The sequence below is a fragment of the Pteropus alecto genome, unplaced genomic scaffold (genome assembly GCF_000325575.1).
Source record: "Pteropus alecto unplaced genomic scaffold, ASM32557v1 scaffold3, whole genome shotgun sequence".
NCBI classification, from domain to species: domain Eukaryota; kingdom Metazoa; phylum Chordata; class Mammalia; order Chiroptera; family Pteropodidae; genus Pteropus; species Pteropus alecto.
Genome location: NW_006442484.1, coordinates 28,186,736 through 28,213,991, shown reverse-complemented (window position 1 = coordinate 28,213,991; position 27,256 = coordinate 28,186,736). Strand labels below are relative to the sequence as shown.

Below are 27,256 nucleotides of genomic sequence, written 5' to 3'. Positions count from 1 at the left end.
CTATTTCTCAGAGGTGAGAATGGCACAATCAGCATCATTATTTTTTTTAAAACTCCGTAAACTTTTGTCAGACACTAAGTTTATCATACAAGGTAGGGTGTTCAGCCTACAGTGGAGGATTCTTCTCAAAACTATTTAGTAACTGCATGACCTTGTGCAAATCAATTAAATTTCACCCCTCATCTACAAAATAGTGGTAATACTTCCTTTTCCTTAATAGAAAAATAAATAAAAAGCCAACACTAAAAAAATGCACATCAAATAGTAAATACAGCCAGTGCTTTAAGGAGAGCCATTGCTAGGATGGTGCATTCCTGGGGAATCTCCACCAGCTGCCACCAAAGGCTCTGACAGGAGGCCACACTGTTTTCTGTTGTTGTTTTGTTTTTTCAGGCGAGGCAACCCTTGGTTGACCTCACAGATTGCAAGGACCCTGTCATCTTACAATCTCTTATTTTTTTATTATTATTATTATTTTTATGCCTACAGCACCTGCTCTTCCTAGGTGATCTCCCATCCAAGTACTAACCAGGCCTGACCCTGCTTAGCTTCCGAGATCAGACGGGATCGGGCTTGTTCAGGGTGGCATGGCCATAGACCACACTGTTGATGTCACCCATAGGCTCCTTGGGATACCACGTAAGCCAGAAATTTTGAAATGAATTGTCATCGTGTTCATAAAAAAGGAGAAGGTAAAGCGTATCACCCACCCACCCCAAAACGATCGCACCTCAGGTGCCCTGCTCAGGGATTTCTTGGTCTTACTAGAAATATATAATGACCCAAGGTGCTAAATCTAAGGCCAAGTCTCACTTTCTATCAAGACCACGGTCTAAAAGGTTAAACACCTATCTCCGCCCTCTCAGTACTCACATGTGAAAATTTAAAAGAGAAATAACAGCTTTCAGAGTCTTTCAGAGGCAAACTATCATCCCAGAATTTACCTAACTGCTATAAAGCATTACGTTAGCTGTTTTTTATGGGTACAAAGATCAGATACAGATCCTATCCTTAACAATTTTCCAGTATTCTATCACTATGCAATGTATATTTAAATAGTAGTTATCAGTTTTCAAAAATGGTTTCACATATTTCATTCATTTTTGCCTAATTCTTCAATGCAAGTTGTACATGAGCAGTTTTCCTCATTTGATAAATAAGCAAACAGCTATTTCAAGAGATTAAATGACTTAAAAAGATTAAGTGTCTTCATAGTCATTTAGAACTTAGAAGTAAGCTATAGGGATGAAGCTCCAAGTTTTTATTCCATGCACTATGTTTTATAGCCTTCCAAAAGACAAAAATCCCTGCAATCAACTTAGTTACATAGACAACAATGACACCCCTTCCAATGGCTCTGTAACTTTCTCTGTTTCTCAGACAGCAGATCAAGAACTGTTAAGTAAAACTCCATAGGTCCATTCAGACCCAACTAACTAGTTGTTAATCTATTACCGAAGGTCAGTCTAAACATGTATACGAAATAAATGCTGGCCACATCTTAATTAAATAAAGTTACTTAAGCTCATTTTCCAATTAATTAAAGTGTTTTACATTTAAAGGTACAACTTCTCTTCAGTCAACATTCAAACAAAAAACAATCATGAATCACAGATTTAATGGCCTTTCCTGATGGAACAGAGTGGCACAGGGACAAGATCACTGGATAAGACCCCAGCTGGGAAAATGAGATGGAACGAGAGCAAAGACGCTTCCTTGGTTTGGTTTTAAGTGTATTTGGCCTATGATTAGACAAACTCCTGAAAGGCAGAAAATCCACATGTGATAAAATACACAAATATTCCATAGTCCAAGAAAATCAGTACGTGCCTTTCTTATAGTAAGAGTTTCCTAGCAGAAGAGTATTGTCAGTATTTTCTATGGAGACCTCTCAATACTGGGTCTGCATATGCAATACGAAATGAGGAGCATGAGCAACTGTCCATATAGCTGGAAACAGTGAAATCTTTGGCCTTGATTTTTTGGATATTGTAAGCAAAGGAACTTTGACTCATAACACCCCCATCATTTTCTAAATTCTCTGAATCACCATGTGTTATATGTGTATAGGCCATCTCAGTACATTAAAAATAAGCAGACCACTAACAACAGTTTGGGGACTCCTTCTCAATTCTTTTTGTTTGCCGCTCTCAACTTAAGGATCTTGACTCTGAACACACATATACAAATGTACAGATATATATATTAAAAAAAAAAAAATTCACATACAAAAATTGCCTTATGCAATGCACAAATTCTTTTTATTCTATTACTCTATTTCTTTTCTATATAAAGTGGTTACAAGACCATATCCTACTAAACAGGTTCCAAAGATGCAGTCTTGACCTATAGCTTGGGGGGAAAAAAAACAAACACTTCATTGTGTCACTGTAATACACAGTGGACCCCCACCTAAAAGGAACCTATAGTTGAGGCTTTACCATGTGCCATTTTGGTTCCCAAAGGAAGAACCTGTGGTGTCTGCAACTTCTTTAAACTCCATTTTTAAAACACTCAATGTACATTGTTCCTCTTAATCCTGCAATGCTCTTAAAGCAGATACTATCATTTGTACCACTTTACAAACGGGCAATCAAGGTTCAGAGAGGTCAAGTAACTTGCCCAAGGTCACACAGGTAATGAGGAGCAGGACTGGAACGCACTGAATCACACAAACTGTGTGATTGCAAAGGGGATTCTAGAATTTATAATGAGGACACAACACAGATCTACAATCCCTTACCTTAAATCACCTGGAGCCAGATACAGTTCAGAATTCACAATTCTTTCAGAATTTAGAAAGGTAATAAACATAGTGTCATACCCTCTCTAATACTTAACAGTGTTGTCTGGGGGCAGCGCCCCATAGTAAAAACAGTAAAACGTCTATGACAAAAGATAAATGTTCACACTAAGTAAGATAAATAAAGCTGCAAGTAGCTTCCTTCAGGTGAGGTCACACTGACTGCCAGGTGAGCTCAGGTAAAAGAAAAATCTTTTCTGAAGCGTGTTAATCAGAAATACAAATTCAGGGTTGTGGACCTGAACAAAAAAGCACAGACTGTGATACAAGTAACCGAAGTGGTTTCACATACACTAAAAGGGCATCTAGGGCCTGTTGACCTTTTATCACCAGTAATTACTACCTCAAGGTACCTGAAGATACTTCAGGACACCAATGAGAGGCTTCCATTTCAACAAAGGAAGATTATGACATGTCTGGTTCATAAAGCCTCAACTACTGTAATGTTGAAAAGCTAAACTAATCGAAGCAATGAAATCACTCTAATCATAACAGCAGAACAACATCCTTATTATACTGTCACTCTGCATTTATTGGAAAGGAAGATTCTCATCTCTTCTGGTGGCTAGTGAACAACCCAAAATTTAGAGCAGATCCGATCACTTGTTCTCAGTGTTGGCTGTGCCCTGGAATCTCCTAGGGGGCTTTAAAAAGTGTTGACTGTGTCCCAATTTTGAGATTGTAGTCATTATTGACTCAGCATAGGGTACAACGTGGCACTAATTTTCAAAAGCTCCCAGAACACTTCTATTATACAGCCAAGTTTGAGAACCACTGGGTTAAAATACATGCTAAGGTGGGCTCCTTGTCTCAAAGAAAAACTTTACCAATGCTGTAAGCAAAGAGTGCAATTTCCCAAATATCATCATTCAGAACCCTAAACTAATAGCAGGCCTCCAAGTGATCCAGCTTAAAAGAAAAGGTTCCTATTTATAAATTTAAGGGAGTGTGAGAAGGCAGGGTTAAAAGTTTCTAAATCTAACCACAAGGAACCAAATGCTGGCTCCAGCTCCAGCGTGGGGCTGCTACACAAGTATCCCCAGGCGCCGACCCCCACCCACTCTTGGATTGTACTGAGAGCTCATTCTTTTGCTTATTTTTGGTCCCTTGCTTTTTTAAGGCTCCCTGCAGTCAAGTGCTAGGTACAGGAAACTAAAGTGCTTTCTAGTAAATAATTTGTCTTTCTTTGTCAAGAAGAATAAATATACCTTACTTGCTCAATGTAAACAGCCTCTCACTCCTCACAGGATCAAAATGAGGGACAAAACAGCCTCACTTTGTTTTGTTAAAAACTCATTTGTAACTGCATTTCCCAAAACAAAATGTGGTCCGAAATTGCCAAAGGAGATAAACTAATATTCCATGGCTGTACAAATGGTACAAAGGGCAAAAATGTGAGGCCAGCTTAGATAAAATTAAGAAAACGACAGCCTATAGGACTTTTCTGCCCTTTTTTTATGGCACAGCTTTAAAAATTAAATCTTCCAAACAACTTAAAATTACATTCCTTGCCTCTTTAGACATGAAAGGGAGGTCTCTAATGTGAAGCCAAGCATTCTCTAACACTTCCACAGAACAGGATTTGGTCATACCAAGAAAAAGCAAGAACAAGGCCAATTAACTTAGTCAAAAGCCAATCCTTTATTTTTAAAAACCAATTAAAATAACAATTTCATTAAGAGAGCATACAGCTTTAAAGTCCCTGCTCTGCTCCCAGTTTCAAGTGAGAATTGTATTTATTCCCTTAGTTACAGTTTCTCTGACTAGATGTTGTATTAGCTGGCTGAACTTTCGGGTCTCCCATTCATGTAATAACCAGAACATATGATTCACTCCTTCCTGGAACTGTATATGACCATTATAATCACTTTGATTCCATAATGCAATTCAAATCCTGCATACAATCTGGAATTAAATCTGCAAGGGGAATCCAGAGTGGCACTGTGAGAAGACTATTTTACAAACCTTTATAAAGGTTGGCAGGACTATGTATTAATTATGGCCACATGAGGAAAGCAAGTTGATCAGGCATATTTTTCCTTATAGACTATTATCTATAGTCTATTTCTAATCGAGAATAAATTTTCGATCTCCTTTATAGATGATATTTCATCTTTATCAGCTTTTTTTCCTACTTTTTTAAGACCTAAGGACAATGTCTCGGTTGTCGACCATGGTTGACAATTCATAGATAGCAACCTTTCAAACGCTTTCATCTAAATCTTCAAGAGGTATTCTATGGAAACAGTCAATGATAACAGCTAGTATTTATTGTACAATTACTACATAACAGACCCTGTTCTAAGGGAGATATAGTCATCTGAGATTAAGGAACACGTTCAATTCACACCCTGATTGAACAGGCAGAAAGATAACTAGAGGCCAGATCTCTCCACTTTCTAAGCATATGCTCTAAATACTGCATTATTCTGCCTCAACTATCTATCTCTAAAACAGCCTCAACATAGGGAGAGGGAAAGGCTATCTTTAAAGCCAAGAGCTATTCATATCTGTTTGAAACTTTTAAAACAATAATTCAGACACAAAGCAGGGGGTAAGGGTGGAAAGAAAATATAGACACTTAAAGACACTCATTTACAAAATGCTTTGATAAGAATAAATTCCCCTCGCTGGCAGATCCAGTGTCTCAGTTGAATTTATTATTTCAAATCCAATGGCAGGTAACTAATCTGAAAATAGCATGAAGCCAAATGTAGTACACCACAGATTCGCTGTGTTTCTCTATGGTAGTGTAATGCTCCTTAGGGTATCCTTCGGATGCAAATACTGCTCCCGTTTTACAAAGAGGTAAACTAAAGGACCAAGACATTAAAAGAAAAAAAGATTATGACCAGAAAACAAACTAAAAAAAAAGTAGCAAAGAAGATTAGAGCATGTATTTTTCTGACTCTTAATTACATAATCAATCAATCACAGAATTGTAAGTGTTGGCCCCTCCAGAGGAGGCAAGGACACGTGGGGTTCATTTAGCACTTCCACCCCAGGTTGACCAACCACTAGGAACCCAGGCAAGGAGAAGGTGAAGTCATGAGAGCACATGGGGAAGCTCAAGAAGAGTGCAGAATGAAAAGAAAAATAAATAAAATGAGGAAGAGTGTAGCCCCAAGACATACAAACATTTAGGGGTCACACAGAAACAAATACTAACCAAGGAAGCTGGAAAATAATAGTCAGAGGCAGATGGACGCTGAGGAGGGGTAGTGACAGAGCTCTGTGTCACAACTCGGGCATGTGGCTTTCCAAGGCAACACAGACACTTAATTTTGATTTGAGAGACACTGACTGCCTCCTTGGTGTCACACAATAGCAAGGAGGTCTGCAACAGCATGTATGTGTAGCAATTCTCAGATCATGAGACAACTGGTCAACAGAAAGGGAGAAGGAAGAAGAGGCTGGCATGAGGCAGGTCATGAGGGCCTCATTCACTTAACTGCCAAGACCTACCAAAAGGAAGGAAAAACAAATCAAGTGCTACAGTGTAATCCAGCTCAGGCAGAAAAAGGAAACATCTCTTAATCAAGAAAGTACAGATGACCCTTGAACAACATGGGTTTGAACTGCGTGGGTCCATCTATACACAAATTTTTTCCAATAAGTATATAGTCAGCCCTCCACATCCCCAGGTATCCCATCAGTGAATTCAACCAACTGCAGATAGAAAACAGTGTATTTTGATTATGAGTTGGGAATCTGCATATGTGGAAGGCCAAATGTATGCACTGTTCTATACCTTTTTATATAAGAGACTTAAGCATCCTCGAAATTTGATATCTGCCGGGCAGGGGGTTGTGTGATCCTGGAACCAATCCCTTGTGGATTCCAAGGGACGACTGCACAGTAGTTAAGTTTTGGGGAGTCAAAAGTTATACACACAGATCTGAGTGTGGGAGGAAGAGGTTCAGTGCCCACAACCCCCATTGTTCAAGAATCAACTGTAATTGACTCATGTTAATATTCTTCATCTTCATCTTATCTCGTGATATCCAAAGTGGTAATTTATTCCAAAGGCCATAAAACACTGTGCATGTTATGTCTAGCATATTATGCACGCATCATTATTGCTTCATTTACATCCTAAAATAAGATACCAACTTCAACAAAAGTAATCAGGTTCTGTTAGCTCTCCCCACTGAATCAGTTCTCCTAGGCAGCTCCAACCAACAAACCACACATTCTTTTGAGTAATTATCTTTTGAGCACCTGCTTTAGCAAAGTATATTCCATAGGGGAACACTCACATCTACGCTCCAGAAGAGCACTGACAAATAGAATTATGATGTGAGCCATATATGGAATTACATTTTCTAGTAGCCACATTAAAAAGTAAAAGGAAGTAAAATTGATTTCAATAATAATTTAGATATATTGGTTTAAGTAAGAAACATAATTTCAACATGTAACCAGTATAAAGTTATTAATAAGATAATATTTTAAAAGGCAAAATTAATTTTCAAAATCCTGAGCATATTTTATACTTACAACACATTCCAATTTGGATGCTAAATTTTCATCATATACACTTATTTATGTTTAGATTTCATAAAATACAGTTAAAAAAGTAAATTCACATACCCGAGTTGTTCCAAATATACATAAAAGATTTTCATTAACTGAACTGAATATGTTTTTAAGTTGAAATTAATTAAAATGAAAATGTTTGTTCCTCCATCATATCAGCCACATTTCAACGCTCCACAGCCACACCAAGCTATTGGTTCCTGTCTTAGACAGCTCCGCAGCCAAACTCACATGTGAAGAAACCAGGCAGGAATCTCATTATGGATCAGGGAAAGTTGTTTCTTAATGAAAGGCCTCAAGGGAAGTAATGAAGTCAAGAGTTCTCAGAATCCCTCGAATCTAGATACCCCTGTTAAATTAAAGCTATGACTATTCTATGCTTTCTCACTCAGGGGCTAAATCGATTCCTTGAATGATAATTTAAAAGCAGCAGTTTAGGTCTGGGTGAGAACACAGGCTCTGCAGCCCAACTGCCTGCGCTGAAAATCCAGACCACTAGGCAGTAGTTTAACTTCTCTGTGTTTTGAGTCCCTCATTGGGAAAGTGGGATGATGATGAGAGCACCTACCATATAAGGTTATTTTGAGGATAAAATGAGCTAAAACATGTACAGCTAGTGCCTGGCACACATTAAGAGCGCAATAAAAGTAATGCTATTGGCTTGCACAACCTCTCTCCATGCCTGCTCTCAGAAGTAAAGTGCTGCAATGGCCAGACCCATTGTGTGCACATGCTGTGAACACACTAGAAAAGGACGACAGCTAGCTCACTCCAAAGACGCTAAGCAGAATTAACACCACACTGTTAACATCGTCCACAAATAAAATACGTACAGACAGTTCTTTAAACACTGTATTCTATCCAAACAGGGTGCATGGCATCAAAACAGATGCAGCGTAACTGCACAGGCAAGAGCTACCGGAAAAGCTCTGTCGGCCTTCCACCTGCAGAAAACAGGGAGGTAGGGAAGAGGCAGGAGAGTGGGAGAAGTACCACTTACCAAACAGGACAAATTCCGAGTGTAAGCACATATGGCATTTATTAACTTTGAGGAGTCTGGTTACATCTATTTTGAGATTTTTGTGCTTTATTTCAGTTTGCCAAAAGGAATGACAATCCATCAAAAATTACTGATGAACGAGTTCAGTATGCAGAGAAACGTGTTGGCACCTCCAGGAAAACGGGGGAGTGGGGGAGGATGGACGGGTAACAAGGAGGGTCCATGATTCCACCTCTTGCTGGGGAAATAAAAAGAGCCACATTACCAAGAATAAAGGAGAACTGAGATTCTGCCCAGGCACTGTGCTTACTCAACGGTTAAGGTAAGGCAGTGTCAGTCTAGGGAAAAAACAAATACAAAGACAAGGACAAGGCCAAGAACACTGTGGCTTCCCTCATTGTAGGTGCAGTCCTGCCTCACTGGGAACCCTCTGCCTGTGAGGCTTCTCAGGCTGGAGGAGGCAGGAAGAAGGAAGAGGGAATAATCTTCCACAGCATCGAAAACCTCAGGGTCACAATCTGTGCCGCCTGAACTCAGGAAGAGAAGCAACAGCACCAACCAAACTCTACAGAAAGATATGAGTATTACTGCTGGCCTCCTCCTTACAGCACTTTGGAAGAACTAAAGATGTTGATGTTTTTTTGAATCAAGTTGAGAAAGGAAGACTGGCTCTATAAAGTACAAATGAGGAAATCTGTAAGAGTTTATAATGCTTTAGAGGTAATTAGTTCAAGAATATCGGAATGCTGTCTACATTACTCCTCATTTATCCCCCACTGTTCCTTAATACTAAGGAAAATCCCAAGGGTCTTATGAGGGCAGAAGAGAAAGGAGGCCAAGTACTAACAAAATACTCTGTGCCATTTTCATTTCATGAGGGGACTTCAGCTCCACACTTCTTCAAACCCAATTACTAGCCGGACTTTCTTTGATTACTCAAATCCACTGTGGCCCAAATTATATCTACCATTTATAAGAAATACTACAGTGGTCACTGGGGATAAGTAAGCTATAAAGGGTTAAGGGAAGAGGAGAATTCCAGACACTTCTTTGAAATCATCACAGTTTATGAAAACCTTAAAGAGAAAATAAACTAAAGAAATGAAGTTTCACTTATACTGAGAAACGATCTCTTCAGAGCTAAGGACGTTTGCACAACTACGGTGAGTCACCTAGGGGCTGGTCTAGACCAGGTGCATCAGGCATACATACTTCCTCCCTCACGGCAGCAGGGCCACCAGATGGAGGTACTAAATGACAAGATTCAGACAGAGCTCGCAATCTATAAAGTGCCGTACAGTTTACCAGGCCTGTATATTGCTCTTTTGATTCTCCCAACACTATTCTCATTTGCCTATTAGGAAACAAAGGCTCAGAAAGATCAAGGTCATATGACTAGTTAGGGTAGAACCAGGATTAAACTCCACGGTTCCCAAATCTTTGTCCAATGTATTTTTCTACAACACCAAGTTGCTTCTTGAAAATAACGAGCCACAATTCTCTGTTTAGCAACCTTTCCAGCAATCATTCTGGAAATCTCATCTCCACCATAAACTGATATCATAAACTTAATCAAGGATATTCTCACTATTATATCATGTATGTTCCCAAAGCAGGAAGAAAATTCTAGGGAATCCCTTTCTTTTGCTCTGGGTACAAGGCCATCAAGTCTCCTGGGGTCAAGGTACTAAGACAAGTGTGTTAAGATAATTCTCCCGTAGCAGAAACTTGACCTCACTAAAGAGAAGCGAGTGCGCCAGTTAACAACTCTAGGCCTTCTGCTCCCTCCTCATGCAAACTGTTTAGCTTGGGCAGGGGGAGGACAGATCCACAGTCACTATATGGAGTAATTACTATCCTTAAAGAAAAAGGAGCAAAAACAATCAAAATACAGCACTGTACTTGGACTCACATCCAAAAGTCTTATTCAGGGTATTAAAGGGGCCATGTTTCCCCTGACCTCCATGGAGTCCTTCCTATCCTCTGCCTTCATTCCACTCTAACCACTTTGTCCACATAGCCCACTCATCTGGGACATCCCAGCAGAGTACTTCCAAATCTGGCTAGTTCAGCCTTCCTGCTCTCAGGCTCCTCTGTACTGCCTGATGCATACGAAATAATACTTAAAGGTCTTCCTGTACTCTTGTGGTGCATCCTCCAACACACCAGGCTGTTTCACACCTCATTGCCTTTGCACATGATGTTCTTAGCTCTAAAAGTACCCTATCCCACTAGTGACGGGAAACTTTTTCAAAACTCTGTAACTCCACCTCTCTGTGAAGTCACCCTGACTTCCTTGGCAGAGGTTAGCACTCGCTCTGGGCTGTGAGTCCTCACTGTTTCTTGCTCTATGCTTCTATGCTGATACTGATGATCACACTGTATTATAAGTCGCAGATGAGTTCTCTACTAAGCTGTAAACCAAAAGAGGGTAGCACTCGTGGCTATTTTTTTAATCTTTGTACATCCTGAGCCTAGCAGAGAGGAGCGAGATGCATGCCTAGCAAATACTGTAGGTCATCTTCCCAATTCTATTAACTTTCCTAAGGCTAGTGATAAGAGCAATTTTTTTGTATCCCCCACAGACTGAGCACAAATGCCAAAGGCATAAATAGCAACTGCACGCACAAAGTAGCTTTACTTCTCTAAGAAACAGGAGAGGCATCCCAAGAGAGGCTCTGAGGGAGATGCCTCAAACTCATCAAACTAGAGGACTGAGCATCTGAACCTCCTCCTCATGGACTGATCTGTTTCCACTTCACCTGTGCTAACTCATTTTACACTCAATCAAGTCCACACTAAGATCCAAGGTTATCCTCTAGGGGCAAGGACAGTGAAATGGAAATTATAAAAGCTCATCAACAGACAAATGCCAAGAGGAACCTTCTAGAAAGTGGATTCTGCTCCCTTTCCCCCAAAACAATTTTGCTGAAGTGGACAAAGTTCAGCTGATCAAGATGCATTCCCAAGGAGCTTTAGAAATCTTGACAATTATCATATCCAGTGAAGGGGAATCAAACAAAAAATGTCTGCATTAAACTTTTAGAAAAATGATAAAGCTAAAAGAACATGTTTAAAGCTAGCCAAAGGAGGTAAGAATAACAAAAGGATCCACCACTCAATTTGTTGCCGCTCCCACAGAAAAGCAAAAGAGAACTTTTAACCATCAAATAAAGCTAATACCTATTCTAGATTTAAAATACTTTTCTCCTAGAGGGAGAGACAAGGGAGAATTGCAAACGACATCCAATTAGTTATCAACTAATTCAATTCAAATTAAATTCTGGCTGAATAGTACTGGAATCTCCAGCATCACTATTAGAAAAAGCTGGAGGAAGAGGACTGCCTAAAAGCTGCCTTTGCATAGCAAACTCACTGCTCTTACAGTATGAGTCATATGAATAGCAATATTTTCTAAAGATGCTTTTATTCGCATTTTACTTGAGGCTGAGAAAATATCCACCACATATTATAAGTCTAAGTGGGGAAACTTCAAAGTCACTAATGAGTCTTGCCACGCAGGTACCACTAATACAGAGCACTGTAAAACACCACATTGCACTGGGGCCACAAGGGTCTGATTTAGTTCTCTGCAGCAGATATTACCACGGGCATTGAAACAAAACTATCTTTGTGCTAATCGCAGCTCTGCCTCGCATATGATGTGTGACCTTGGGCAAGTCACTGAACTTCGATTTCTTCATCTGTAAGACAGGGTCATAAGCCCTATCTCCCAAGGCTGTTATGAGGGTTGAGTTAATTCACATCTAGCAATAGAAAAGTTCTCTTTATTATTTAAAGAAAGTCAAGGAAAGAAAAATTTTATTTTCATAAGTATTTCAAGTACAATTTGCAGAAGTATAAACAGTCTTTCACCTGAGACGGTATTTTTTTCCCACGGCAATCCTTTAAGTTATTACAAGCAAGTTCAATAACTCCCATTCTAACAACTTGAAATTTGATGCACCAGCTAGCTAACTGGCTGGTTCAAGGTCACCAAGCTCATATGTTGTACCAGGAAAAGAACAGAGATCTCCCAACACCCAGCACAGTGCTCTTTAGAGGATCATGAATCTATTTGACTACAAACATCCAATTGTTAAAGAGATTTTTTTCCCCCTAAATATCAAAAGAAACATTCTTTATAAATCTCGGCACAAGGGCTCTATTATGAAGAGAGAGAAAACAAGGCACGAATAAGAGGAGACTGGATACTCTATATTGCTCTGCTTATGTGGTGGCAGAAACACGAGATTCAGGTTCAAGACAAGACTCCATCACCGCACCACCCCGCCACACCCCGCCAGCTATGTGACCTTCAAACAAGTGAATTAACCTTTGAGTCTCCATCTTTTTATTAGACAACTGGGAATCATTTCTGCTCCATCTAATGCACAGGGTTCTGTATGATCAAATGAAAGTATACATTCAATAGTCTTAGGAACCTAGAAAACACCAGGTACTGATTTGGTTTCTTTATTTGTGCTTGTTCCTAGCAAATTTACGTATGATATGAATAGCAAGGAAACAGAGAATTTTGTGGAGAATTTATAATACAAACAGATCTGTTCCCAAATTTGCTGTACATCAAAATCATCTGAAGAGCTTTGGAAACTCAATGAATGACTAGGTGACCCACACTAATTAAATCAGTATATCTAGGGCTGGCAGCTGAATATAAATTTTTTTAAAGATCCCCCTGTTCAATAATGTTCAGTAATGTTTGGGAACCACTGGTCCATGCTATTCTCCACTCAATAATGTCTTATTTCTCAAAACCTACCCTACTTCTCTCTGGGGGTCCTTCCTGAGACTCTAGTTCAGGGCTAACCAATATGGTAGCCACTAGCCTCATGTGGCTATTCAAATTTCAATCAAACAAAATTAAAATGTACTCCCTCCCTAGTTGCACTTGCCATATTTAAAGTGTTCAAAAGCTACATAGGGCTTATGGCTACCTCACTGGGCTGTGCCAACAAAGAACATTTTCATCACAGAAAGTTCTACTAGACAACACTGCTTTAACACACACTTAATTATCCTACATAAATGCAAATTAATTCATTTTGTAATTACATACCATCTTGAATTATTTAGGTACTGAAGGTGCAAAAACTTGTCACAGCATCTAAATCTGTGCTGTCAAATAAAGTATCCACCATCCATGGGGGGACAGTTGGCACTTGAAATGTCAGAATGACTGAGGAACTGAATTTTTAATATTTATTTTTGATTCAAATTTAAAAACAGATGTTTACTTCAGTTATAAGACAACTTTTAAGAAATGTATAGGACAAACCTGGTTTGTGAATCTTTTTCAATTTATTAAAATCTAAATAAATATCACATATTTCCAATGAAAATTTAGCATACAAACCGAAATGTCCTTTAAGAGTAAATCACAGACCAGACTTTGAAGACTTAGTATTCTTAAAAGAATATATTATGTCTCAATAATTTTTATGGAGATTACATTGAGGTAATATTTTTCTTATCTTGTGCAAAATAAAATATTAAAAACAATTTCATCTGCTTTTGTTTATCTTTTAAAGTGGCTACTGGGAAATTTTAAGTTAATTACGTGGTTCACCTAATATTTCTATTACACAGCTCTATTCTAAATCATCAATTCTTTGAAGGCAAGGATTATATTATTTTTCTCTTATTCTCTACAGAGAGTGCCACTGTGAGCAAGAAAGATATTAAACAAATATTGACTCAGTTTAATTCAATACTAGGCCAAAATACCTTGGTCATTCCTAGGTTTAGTTATACTGGAGAGAATTTTGACACTGAGCATTGTGACACTGATTATCCAGAAGAAATGATGAATTAGGAACAACTTGAGTAGTAACTTTCTTCAGCCTTTCATTTTACTTTATCTGGCAAGATACTGCAGACATAATGGCTGCTTAAAACGTAAAATCCAAGCATTTGAAACCAGATAAATTACACTAATTAACAAAATTTAGTTTAGCTCTGTAGCACAGAACATGCTATTCTTTGCCCCTGTTGGTCAGACTCAGGCATCATCACAGAACATTAATACTGATTGAGGATAACAGGACCACCATGTATGCAAATGAGCCCACTAAAAAGAGTATGTGATTTTTCACAACTTCCTTCATTTATGAAATTTTTTAATTTGACAAGCACAGAGAACTGGCTTAAGTTGAAGCAGAGACTATAATTAAAGTGCCTAGCACAATTCATCTTGTAATAGCTCTTCTTTCAATAAAAGACAGCAATATTTTTTTTAATATGCCTATGTTTTGTTTGGTGAATAGGGAATCAGAAGGAAATTTTGGTGGTTTCCAATTAAGGTGTATCACCACTGTGACAGCTTCTAGCTCACAGAAACATTTGTTATTTTTAATACCTGCTCTTCTGGCTCAGGTTTAAATTCCTTTAATTATTTACAACAGGTAGAACCCTATTATGATAGAAACTCTAAAATAGCTAGCTAAACCTCATCTCTCAATAAAAACTGATGTCTTCCCTTTCTGCCATAAAGCTGACAGAAAAATTAACGAAAAGTAGACAAACGAGTGAAACAAAAAATGTTTTGCTTAATTAGCCTACTAATTGTTTCAGTTTATGCCATTAAGATCTCTCAAAATCAGAAAATGAATTCAATCATTTAGACTTAAACTCTCCAAGGGGTCTAGGAAATAATGTAAAATAACAAAGGCTCCATTCCAACCTTAACAAAAGCAGAAATCAAAATCATGGCACATTCATGAAAGGCCTCATTCCAAAAATGCTTAGTTCAGTCGGAATTCATGTTTTGGGGTATTCTTTGCATTCCAGTCCTCGAGAAGAACCAGTTATCAAAATGAGCACTGAAAGCATAGAGTTCCCTCTGCATGTTCCCAAGAATTAGCCATCTTCCCTTTTCCAAATCTTTTTCACGACAGAATTTCTGGTTTTGATACTGCACATTAGGTCCCTGAAACATAGGAAAGTTAAATAAAAAAGCAAACATAGAGGCATGATGATTCTGCCATCCTAACAGGTTATTTCCAAATCTCAACTGTACCAATTGTCTTACCCACTTCCACTGGGTTCAGAGACTGGCTCTTGGTCTATCTCTGAACTTTTACAACTCAACGGTTAGCTCCAAATAGATGGGACACAGTTTGGTGTCCTTAACTTTTATTGTACACTTCTCACAAGACACTAAGTTAAAACTCACCTGCAGAAAACTGGCATTCATTTCTCAAAAACATAAGTCTCCACCTAAAAGTACAGTATCATGTCTATCATATGAGAGGCTAGATCATCAGAAACCATCCCCCCCCAACCCCCAAGGAGTTTCCAGCACATACTGCATGTGGGCCACCTCTGTCAGCATCATCTACAGAGTCTATTAAAAAGCCAAACTCCAGGCCTCATCCCAGACCATTCATTCAATCAATCTCTCCAAGGGTGAATCCCAGGACTCCGCCTTTTTAACAAGCTTAGATAGGAAAATCAAATGCATTCACATAGAAGTTAAAACACAGTCCTAGATAATTATGGTAAACGCCACATGTGAAATAAAGATGGGCAATGTCACAGGATTTCGCGAGAAGTATGGGCAGAAATCAGGGAAATGGGTGTTCTGGTTTGGCAGGAACAACCCAGGCAAAGGCATGCAGTCAGGAATGCACAGAATGGAACAGGGGACAGAAGGCGATGGCAAGTAAGCACATCCGACCAGAATGCCAAGCTCTTGTTCAAGACTGGGATGAGAAGGGGTGACCTGAGTGCCTGCCTAAGGGCTAAGGAATATTTGAGTTGAAGAATGACATCAAATAGAGCTGTCTAGCAATTACAGCGGTGGTATAACAGTGTGAAAGAAAACTCATCTGGAGACCCACTTACCTGGGTTAGAGAACCACCAGCACAGCAAAAAGAATGGGACCCTCCTTTTCTGGTAAAGGAAGATGCCCAACCCTAATCCCAGTAACCTGTGACTATGCCGCCTTACACGGTAAAATGGATTTCACACATAGTATTAAAGTTAAGGACCCTGAGATGAGATTATCTTGGTTTATCTGGGTGGGCCCAATCTAATTAAACGAGCTCTCACAGGTGGAGAACTTTTCAATGTAGTAAATGCAACGTTCTGGTAAATTAAGAAATAGAGGCTTTCATCTAACCTCTTCAAACCTTATTACCAAATCTACGATTCTAGGAGACGAGGTTAACAAAATCCTCCTACTATTCACAAAATAGTTGCTAAGAAAATTTGATTAAAATAGGAGTTTGCCAAAGAAACACAGATATACACAGAGCTTAAAAAAGGGCATTTCCAGCTCTAAGATGTCCCTCATCCTAAAATCTTTCCCTCTTACACTTATTAATGTGCTGCCTTTACATTCGAGTGTGCGCGAATCAAGACATATGTTGCACCAAAAGACGTGAGATAGTCTGGGCCTCATCCAACGAAGAAAAGCATGACATGAAATACAAGCTGCAGTGGCTCGGGTCTCAATGAGGCCTAAGCCTCCAAGCTCCTTCTTCAGAGCATTCGCCTCAATTCTGAACATGAGTTTCCCTCTTTCCTATATACTTGCTGGAACCTTCCTCTGGCAGTTTCATCAGCGTGCTTTCTCTAATTCTCTATGATTTATTTGCTTTGTTAACACCATCCTTTCCTTAAAAGGACATCTGATTTGATTCCACTTCCTTATTTATTTGCTTTCTCTCCCTGAGGCCTTGCTCCTCTTGCCTTTTAAGTAGCCAACCTCCACTCTCATCCCTTTTAAGTGCACTTTCCCAGCTGCTTCACTTTTTTCTGTTGTGTCTGCCTTCTGGTGCTGCGTTTCCCTCGCCCTCCCTCCCTGACCTCCCTTCTGGCCATCCATACAAAAGCAGGGCTGCCTCCTGGCTCCAGGGATCCAACTCTGAAGAGAAAACCTTTGAGGTGGGCTTTGAATACTACCAGGCTTTCCTTGTGCAACAGCTTCTTCCCTGGCTAGGGACTCCCCACAAAAGCCTGGGGAGCTTCTCAATCATATCTCTACTTCAAAGGAAGGTATCTGGATAGAGTTTTCCTGCCCTGAGGCAGCATCGGATACAAGCTTCTATACAGGATGTGGCTCTCCTCCAGGGACATTGCTTTTTTACATCTGAGTAGAAACAGCTACAGGTGGTGTTCCTTCTCCAGGGTCACTGCCCCTTCACTGGTCCTTTCTCTGATTAACTCAAAAGCATGAACAGCCATTCTAGGTCCCTTCCTCATGCATGTTGATTAAAGTTCCAGTCATGCAGTGGCCCTTGAAGATGCGGAGCCTGAGCTTAAGGAAGGGCTCCTGGGATCCCCTTAATGCCCACATTCTTTCACAGCAAGCCAGCAATGATCAAATCTGCGGATGGCGGCAGGAACAGACAAAGTTTGTAACATGACATAGGCTCAAAAAAACCCTTAAGCCTAAGACTAGCTTTTTCTGTGCCGTTTGCACTGTTACCTGTGATCCCACAGGATTTCAACAGTTCTTTTTCAAGTGAAACATTACACCCACCCAAAGTAGAGATTTTTTCAACTTGATGTGTGAGGATTTTTACCAACATGTTTCCAAGAACCAGTGATAAGCCTACAGTCTTAAATATAAGACCAAAAAAGATTAGGAAAATAATGATAGCTAGCCGTCTTTATCAGTTTATTGCCTATCGTTTTCTCAACTGCAAAGAAAAAGAACCCAATTCTAATATTAACTTGTCCATTTCCTGCCATACCCTATCTGAGCTATTTAAGCTTTCTGAATATTTTTCACTGCATTATCCTCATTTTTCCATGTGTTTGAAACCACATTATTGGCTACATGAGAACACATTTTGGGCATGCATATTTTCCAATTAAGCTCCAACGCCTTGTCTTCTGTTACAAAGAATCTCCCTTTTCACTTTCTGCTCATCAGGGCTCTACTCCCAAAGAGGCAGCATGCCAGAGATGGTGGGGCAGATCGGTTAAACTAATCGATAACTCAAATAGTTCTAATCTTTACCTTCCAAACTCCTAACCCACCCAGCTAACCTTCAAGAGAAGCTGCTAAACCAAAAGCAAAACGAGAAGTTGAATTTTAACTCCTTTTGTTTGTTTCTTCCTCTAACGAAGAGGTTAATAAGCAGTAAAATAGCCAGAAGGCTGGGCAGCAGGGGAGGAAAAGAACAAAAACAAGCTTCCTGACAATCCACAAACTGGATAAGCCCCTCCTTGAAGACCAAAGGCTGGGGATTCCATACACCTTCTTCCCCCCACCAAGTATTAAAACGGTCCAATAATTCACATTCACTCGTGATGCAGCAAACCCCCTATGAATATGTATATATGAGGGGTATTACTTAGCAGACCGCCCCTAATTAAGGGGTCTGTTCATAATCACACAGGGTCAAGCCAAGCCTCCGAATCCACTCCTGACCTTTCATTCCGCTGTATTTTCTTTCTAATCCTGCACCACACTGGTTCTCAACTCTGGTTTACATTTGGACAGAGAAGCTGAGAACCAAACCGTCCCTGCTGCTTCCATGGCTGAGATTAACCACAAATTGCACCTCACTTGGCACAACACCCCTCCCACCTGGGCCTGGACAAAAGTCCGCAAAGGAAGCTCAGTTACTTCCCACACATACTTAAACTGCCCCCTCACCTCCAAAAGAGAAAGAGAAAATATATTATGTAGGGCCCCTGTGGGAAGGATCTGAGCAGTCACATTTGTCCCATTACAAAAGTGTTTTTAAAAAGACTTTTTTTTTTGTTTTGCGCAAATTCCTCCCAACCCACATTTATTTGTCTTTGTAAAGAAGTTTCTGCCCAATGTGTAGTGTTTTCTGCCCACAGTAATGAGGATGCAGCCCTGACCGGCCTTCCCAATGGTGACTCCGTAGAAGCAAAACTTATGTGTGAGAAGGGACACAGGCAAGCTTCTGTTGCTCTGAAATGCTACCAAAGGCAGGAGGCGGTGGCCCTGAGCATAGAGGCTGCCTTCTGTCCAGCACTGCGGGCGTGGCTTCGGATAGCTAAAGGAGCCACGCTCCTGAAAATCTGATTTCTATGATTCAGAGACTTTCCTTCAGAATCTACCCTACAAGTACCCCAACTGTCTCAGGATGGGGAGAGGAAAGGAGAATCTAACACCTCAAGTGAACAAAACGACAAACTCACTCAGAAGTGAATACAGTGAAGGGGACAGGGGAACCAACACTGACTGGGTCAGGGTAACTGTGAGCACTGTCCTGACATCAAAAATTAAATGAGCAGACAAATGAATGGCTCCAGGGACTTCAGATCCAAGTCAAGGAACCTACTAGCCAGAGTCCTTCCGGATTTTGGAGGAGATGGCCTGTTGTCTCTCTTTTCTGGCCTTTGTGGTCCAGTCCCTCCTGGTCCCTCTTCTACCCTCCACACTCCCAATTAGACCCACATGGGCCTGGTCTTAACGATAATGTGAGGGCACATTCAGCCTGTAGAAATAAGTGTCTGAGACTATGCTTCTACTAGTCTTTAAAAGCCACCTAATTATCTTAACGCATTGAGTTTGTTCTGAGATTCTAGTGTTTAAAAGTACAGACTCTGGAACAAGTCGGCTGAGGTCAGAATCCAGGCTCTGCAACTTACTATGTAACCTCAGGCAAAAAAGTTAACCTCTGTACCTTAGTCTCCTCATCCATAAAATAGTACTAAATAATAGCACCGATATCAATCAGGTACAGATTAAATAAATTAATATGCGTAAGAGACCCAGTCACAATAAGCACCTCAATAAAGGTGAGCCACGAACTGGAGAGCTGTAAGCGATCTGAACATGAACATACATCCAATGTATTTTGGAACAATATAAAAACTTCTTTAAAAAAAAAAAAAAAAAGCCAAAAGTTCAAAGTTAGCACTTTCAGCAAAATATGTGGGAAGACATCACATTTGAGCTGTTATCTCAGCCCATGTTTTTCAATCTTCTTTTAAGTCCCAGAACACTTTGTTCAACAAAATCTTAGTCCAAGTTCAAAAGGCAGAACAAAAGTGGAGCTGCTTTAGAACTGTGAGGACGTGAGCGGGGGTGGAGGAGACCTGGAGACCCAGTGACCCAGCGACATCAGAGAAACACCTTTGAAAACCATCACCACAGGCAATGGACATGCAGAGTAGGGACCAAATCTCATGATCTTGTCCTGTTTTCTTGAGGTGACAACAGTCAATAGTTTTGAAGGATGGAGTAGAGAGGTAAGAGGCTGAAGACAGAGAGGCTAGCTATGAGATTTTGCGGAAGCTCGGCAGGAGACCGTGAAATTGAGCAGATGGGAATGAGATAGAAGTGGGGCGGGGGAGAGAAGATAGGGGGCTGACTTTACCTAGAAGTGAGGGAGGGGGAGGAAAAGCTGGAGCTGACTCTGCTTTCTGGCCTTCAATCTCACAGTTCAAAAGAGAGAAACCAGAAAGTAAAAAACAAAAGAAAAAAGAAAAGGAGAGAGAAGACGTTTGTCTACAAAATGGATATCACCTAGTCTTTTCTAGCAACTAAGAGGTGCAAAGACATTTACAAAAAGAGAAACATCTGACAGCCCCTCTGGTGCCTGTGCTTGGTGAGTTCAAGTTTGGTCTTGATCACTGAGTGCCAGCTTACCCCATGACATCAGAGGCTCCAACACACCTTTGTCAAACGTAGGTCTTTCAGTTTTTTCTTTACAAAGCCAAAGTGCAAGGCTTAAAAGCACTAAACAATTCTGTACTTCAGAGACTCTTCAAGGGACGAGAGCATGAGAGATGTAGGAAATCCAGACAGACACATTTAATCAGTGATCTGGGGACAAGCTTATCGATCTTATCAAAGCAGCACTCCCTAAGGATTTTCTTTTTCTTAAAATTTTTTTTCTTACCTCGAAGTGGTCACTGACCTACTTTTAAACTCAATTCTGAAAAAGGTAGGGGCAAAGCTTCAAGAGAACAGCAGAACCTCATGAATAGGTGTTCGACAAATGCTTTGATGAATGCATCTAGGCTCTGTATTATCAAGTTATAAAGATTTCCTTTTATACCACACTAAAAAATCCACAAAAGAGAAACCCCCCAAGAATTTTACTCCACATTTAGCTTGTCCTTCCAAGGTCGGTCAAAGAAAGAATTTTATGAGCAAGCTCCTTAGTCTTGTCGGTTTGAGTGAGGGGCAGTCTAAGCTTGTCCTGACAACATTTCACATCCCTAAAGGATTTTTCTGCATTACTCTTTTATAATAACAAAACTCCACTGAAGAGTCAAAACTATCATGTCCTTTAAAACATGCGCACACGCGTGCACACACACACACCACCCAAGCAGGTACAAACATTTCCTTAGAAGAAATTCTATAAAGAGGGAAGGAAGAACAAATCAATTCTATTATCCGAAAATTTGAAACCAAAAAATAAATACTTAAAAACCAAAGACTGCTGAGACAATCAAGTACAGAACAGCCTTTTTGGTTTAAGCAGGATTTTAGGGACAGCTCATCCAAGCCCAGTCCAGCCAGCCAGAATGAATACAAAAATCATTCAGTATAATGCCAAGTATGAACTTGGCAAAGAGAAAATTACTCACACTCTATGTATTCTACACACAGGTTAGAGAACAAATTAATAAAGCTGAAATAAAAAACAAAGTCTGTTCAAGGTTGAAGATTTCCCCCAGAAGGCCATTGTTTCAACTATCATGGCTGCTCAAAAAGTATCATGAGTCAGCTTTACAGATGAGCTGTAATGATCTGGAAAAGGGACCTAGTGTGGGTGTGTGGGGGTGTAGTACTAGGCTGCTTATCAACTAGCTGACCACCAACCCTGAAGATGGGCTGATGGCATTTCTACCTGTGCTAATTAGCATGAAAATTAAACACGAAAAGATGAGTCTGCAGTGGTAGTTCTCAAAATATGGTTTTCTCTAGGCCAGCAGCAGCACCTAGGAACTTGTGAGAAATGCGAACGTTCCACCCCTACTGAATCAGAAACTTTGGGGGCAGGACCCAGCAATGTGAGTTTCAATAAGACCTCCAGGTAATTATGTGATACATGATAAAGTTTGAGAACGACTGCTTTAAAATACAGATGTGCTCACATCAATCTCCTGATTGAAAGCTTCTGGTGGCTTGTCACTGTTCCTATAATAAAGATCAAATTTTCGACATTATTTATTTATTGTAGAAACAATTACTCTATAATGAGAACTGGTGAGGAGGGGGAAGTGAGTAGGGATTAAATAGACAAATAAACAGATAATGGATCAGCCTATGAGTAGGGGCATGGAAAGGTATTATTTGCAAAAGGAATAACATGAAAAGGACTAAAGAGAGAAATATGGCACACTGAGGAAACTGATAACATTCTGAATGATCAAAAGAGATGAGGCCAAGCAGGTAACCATCCAAAAATATGGTGGCAAATGATACTTTCTCCCCTTTCTCGGGTGTCAAAATTTTACATGTTCCCCATCCAGTTATCTTGTCCCCCTTCACCAACAAAAAATCAGTCACAAAACAGATATAACATACGAAACTCCCTAGCCAGCATTTCCTGTTAAATAGTAATAATAATAAACCCCAAGTGGTAAGAACTTACACTCTAACATCTGATCCTATAATTTTTAATTAGCCTTTAAGGTTTTTACCAATTACTTATTTCCCATCCCACTTCTACATCTACTTTAACTCTGCTGACCCAAAGTCCCTGACCTTTTACAAAAATTGGTTTGAATCACTTAAAAAATATATCATTGCCTCCTCTTGAAAATATATCACTACAATCAGGCATACTCATCACTCTACATATCCTCAGTATTTAAATGTGTTAATGTGTACGTTTGTATAAATATCAATCACTTGCTACATCATAAAACTCAAGAATACTTAGAAAGAAACATATCTGTTCAATAGTTTAACTTCCTAAAGGGCAAAACTGTTTTCTCAATTGCCTCATTTTCAAAATAAGGAGGATGAATAAAATGACAACTAAGGTCAATTCCAATTTCAAAATTTCATTACCTGTAATCCTATCTAGTGCTCTGCATATATTATATAGTTCTTAAATGCCGTTAAGACTCCAGAAATTATACTTCCTATAAGTCATAAAGACTAACCTGCCTTCCCTATGTCTCCCACTTTGGAAAAGACCAGGTAAAGGCAGTTTTTCTTTGATTCCCACCATTTTGTTGGAGGTTTGCATTTCAACCACATCTTGCAAGCTAGTAAGATTTAGCCACGTTTCGGAATTAAGTAAACAAAAATTTATTAACTTTTCCATTATAGTGTTCTTATTGTTCCCATGAATGTAGTCTCCCATTTTTTTGTGAGGAAAGGCTAGAAAAAAAAAACAGTTCAAAGGAAAAGAATGAAAGCCTGTCTGTGTTTTCCTCATGCACTCTCCCCGGTACAAGGACTTACAGCTTGAACAAGAAAAGTGTTCTCTACATGGCTCTATCTGTAACAACTTATTCATTTTTGTTTGTTTTTTAACCACAAAGTTAGTTCTGGTGTGAACTACAGATACATATCAAGGAGGGCTTCTGAAACTAACTGATGTCACAGGAATTAAATCCTGTGAAGACAGTTTTGACTTCATATTCCAACAAAAGATGTTTTATTCTAAAGCAAAAGGAAGAATTCCTGACCCCAAACACAGTCAGTCATGCTGTTTCCCTGGTCCTTATAAGCAGTGTGTTTGTCAAGAAGCAGAAGGACATGTGAGTATTTACAGCCATACTAACAATCTAAGATATTGGTTGTTTACAAGCATAAACTCACAGCAGGCACATTTACCAAGCTTTTTTCTTTTCCATGTCTTCCAACGAGCAAGCAACTTAGGAACAGCTAAATTAGGTGCTTAACTGTCAAATTCATATACGATAAAGCCCCAACCCTTCTATCTGGGAAGGCCAAGGGTGTTTCAAGGCCACTTCCCATTCTGTGGCTCTTCTTTAGGTGTTCTCGGTAGAGAAAGTAGAGGGATCCTCTTGGCAGTATGTTAAGTTGATTATGTGCTTTCTACTAGTGGTTAAAAATGCTAACTATTCTGTCCAATTCTACAAAGAATGTGCTAAAAAATTTATTTGTGGTAAAACTACTCTAAGCACCTGCTATATCATATGCCTAGAACTTCCAGGGAGTTTAGAAAAAGAGGTAAACGCTGCCTAAAAATTATCATCATGGTACACTAGAGCAAACTAAATAAAACATAGCTCAAAAGAAAAATAGTTCAAGCTATATTCTTTCCTTGGCTAGGATCAGTCTGATAGCCCTTAGGAGTCAGCACCCTGATATATTTAAGCCCAAAGACGTTGAAGGAAGGCATGAGTCCCTATTACATGCCAGGTACTGCAACAGGTACATTATACAAATGCTCATTTAATGCTAAAGAACAAGCTGCAAGATGGGGAAACTATTCCTAATTTACAGATGAAGGTTCAGAGAGACAATGACTTACACAGGTTAATTATTCAACAAAAGACCTTTTAAAGTGAAAATGCTTCGTTTTTAAAAGTTGTTTTCTTATTTAATTACCACAGCCATTATGTAAAATGAAGCTTGGCTTGATGCCCGCATGCGCACACACACACACACTCTCACTTCGTGGACACACCAAAATTTGTCTTGGGAAAAATAAATCTTGAACCTAACACAGCATCCAGTCCCTGACTTGAGTTATTTTTAGGGTTTATTTGTTATGAAGTAGTTTCCTAGATTTTCAATCATCAAACTAGTAGTTTTTAAATAGACATGCAACACTATTTAACATAGTTTCTCTGAGTATATCTTACTTTGGTCAATTTCCATATGTTCCATGATAACTTCTTTTTCTACATCTAGAAATTTTTTTCCCTAAAAGCCAAATCTCTTAAGAAATATAGGAATATGAAACAGAACAGTTAAATTAAGCTATGACCAACTCATACACAAAAAAATTAAACTGAATTCCATCCATTTTATAAGCCAACTGCTTTTATTTTACTTCTTTTTTAATAACTGAGATTTTAAACTTATTATGCTTTCAATCCCCAGCAAACCATCTTTGTTGATTTCCTAATCTCAACTACTAGGAACATCAGTGTGGGCAACTGATCATTATGGTACTCTTCTATAGAGTAAATAGAATTTCAGTTTACGAAAGAGGATCAGTAATGGCAGGTTCTCCACAGAGCCGCTATATCTTTGTAGATTCAGAATGGCATTAGCCTTCTGAGGCTATATACAACTGCGAAAACTGAGCCTGACTGTTTACTCAGATAAAATGGTGCTAAACTAGAGAGCTCTTCCCTGTTCATCGCGTGCCCAGAATCAAACGTGGCTTCCCTTGCCACTAAAATAGAAGCAGTTCTCAGGACAAGTAAGACAAGCAGATCATTTTTCACTAACCTATACAACTCATGTCTCAAAACAAAACAAAACAAAACACATTTCTTGCTTCTCTTTAAAAACCTGAAGATCTGCAACACTGGTTCTGTATGTCTGCATAAGCTTCAATATCTACTTTCTCTCCCTTCCACCAGAAACTCGTCTCTCCATTTGCCACTTTAATTCAAACCAGCATCACCCACTTAGGTTAACTGCATGGCCTTTGGGCACATCTGAGTTGGTGACCCTTTTACTTCTAGATACAAAGGGTAGTTGGCCAATTGCCTGCGATTTCTGAATGACTGTCCCCAGAAGAAGGATGAGTCAACAGTGCATGACAGCATGTCCCATTTCCTCTCTATTTAAACTCAATGTTGAACAGAGCTTCTTATTTTCCCTAATATCTGTGTTGTTCTCATGTGAACATACTTCCCACTTTCTATCGAAATTTTCCCCTTCTCAATGAGTCAAATGCTAACATTAGGCCATTCTGCCTTCTCTTTTGGCACTGAGGAGACAGACTTTAAGGACAAATGTCACTAAAAAATGCTTCCAAAGTTTCCATGTAAGTCTCTATTATTTGTCATTTTTAAATTTGCCAAATTTAAGGCAAACACCTCTCTTGTTTCGAGTATACATTTCATAAAGGCACTGTTTTTCTTCCCGAGCACATTCTAATATGTCTTTTACAAAAGACGTGAGTAATCCAGAACTGAGTAAATGGTCTCAAACTGGCCTCTTTCAGTAGATAAACCCAATAAACAGCCAAAAGGCAGTCAAATTCAAAGATCAACTATATAATTTTTGTAGATGTGACAAAGAATGGCCAAGAGGGGATTACCGTGTCAATTTTGTTCCTGTTGTTTGAATTTGGGTTTTTATCTTAGCTGTTATGTCACTACGGTTACAAATATAGTTTCAGACAAACGAATTGACTAACAAAAAAGCATAATCAAGATTTGTCTGTTTTTAAAAGGCAGCACTAAATCAATCTAGCAATCTACTGCAAGTCAGAAATCATTTTCGCTAGGACAGAGCATCTTTTCTGCAAAGAGGACTCTGTCATTATTCCACTGCTTTGCAGCTAGGGTTTCTCTTGTCAATATAATCTTATTCTCTTTCATTTAATCTTTACAATCTATGCAAACAGGCATGGCAGGCAGTAAATAAAATACACTCCAAGAAGTTTATGACTTGGCTCCATGCCAGATACATGGCGACAACTCTCATGCCTAGCCCCATGATATCCAAATAAAGTCCAACCTAGATTCTTGGAATATGTAAGTGTTGTGAACAGAGGAGACTACCTGTCCACCAGATCTTCTTCATACTGTCAACTTGCCAATGGGGAGTAGTTTTCCACCCAGGACTGTATATCTCAGGCCCTTTGCATCTATGTAGGATACTGGGACTACTTTTCACTCTCAGAAAAACCAGGAGGAAGTGACGTATAATATCACTTCTGGGCAAAAGTGGCAAAGAAATGGACTGTCTTGACCCTCTCTTCCCATCTATGCTATCTAGATTCACAGGAGTCCAAAGCCACAGGGTAGTAAGACGGAGGGAGGGAAGGGGGAAAGG

General features: G+C 39.4%; 1 protein-coding gene and 1 pseudogene across 1 annotated transcript in view; both read right to left on the bottom strand.

Annotated features, from left to right (window-relative positions):
• The window catches only part of FMNL2 (formin like 2), a 260,260-nt gene that overhangs the window by 150,197 nt on the left and 82,807 nt on the right, over nt 1–27,256 (bottom strand).
• Nucleotides 481–599, bottom strand: LOC112470396 (annotated as a pseudogene).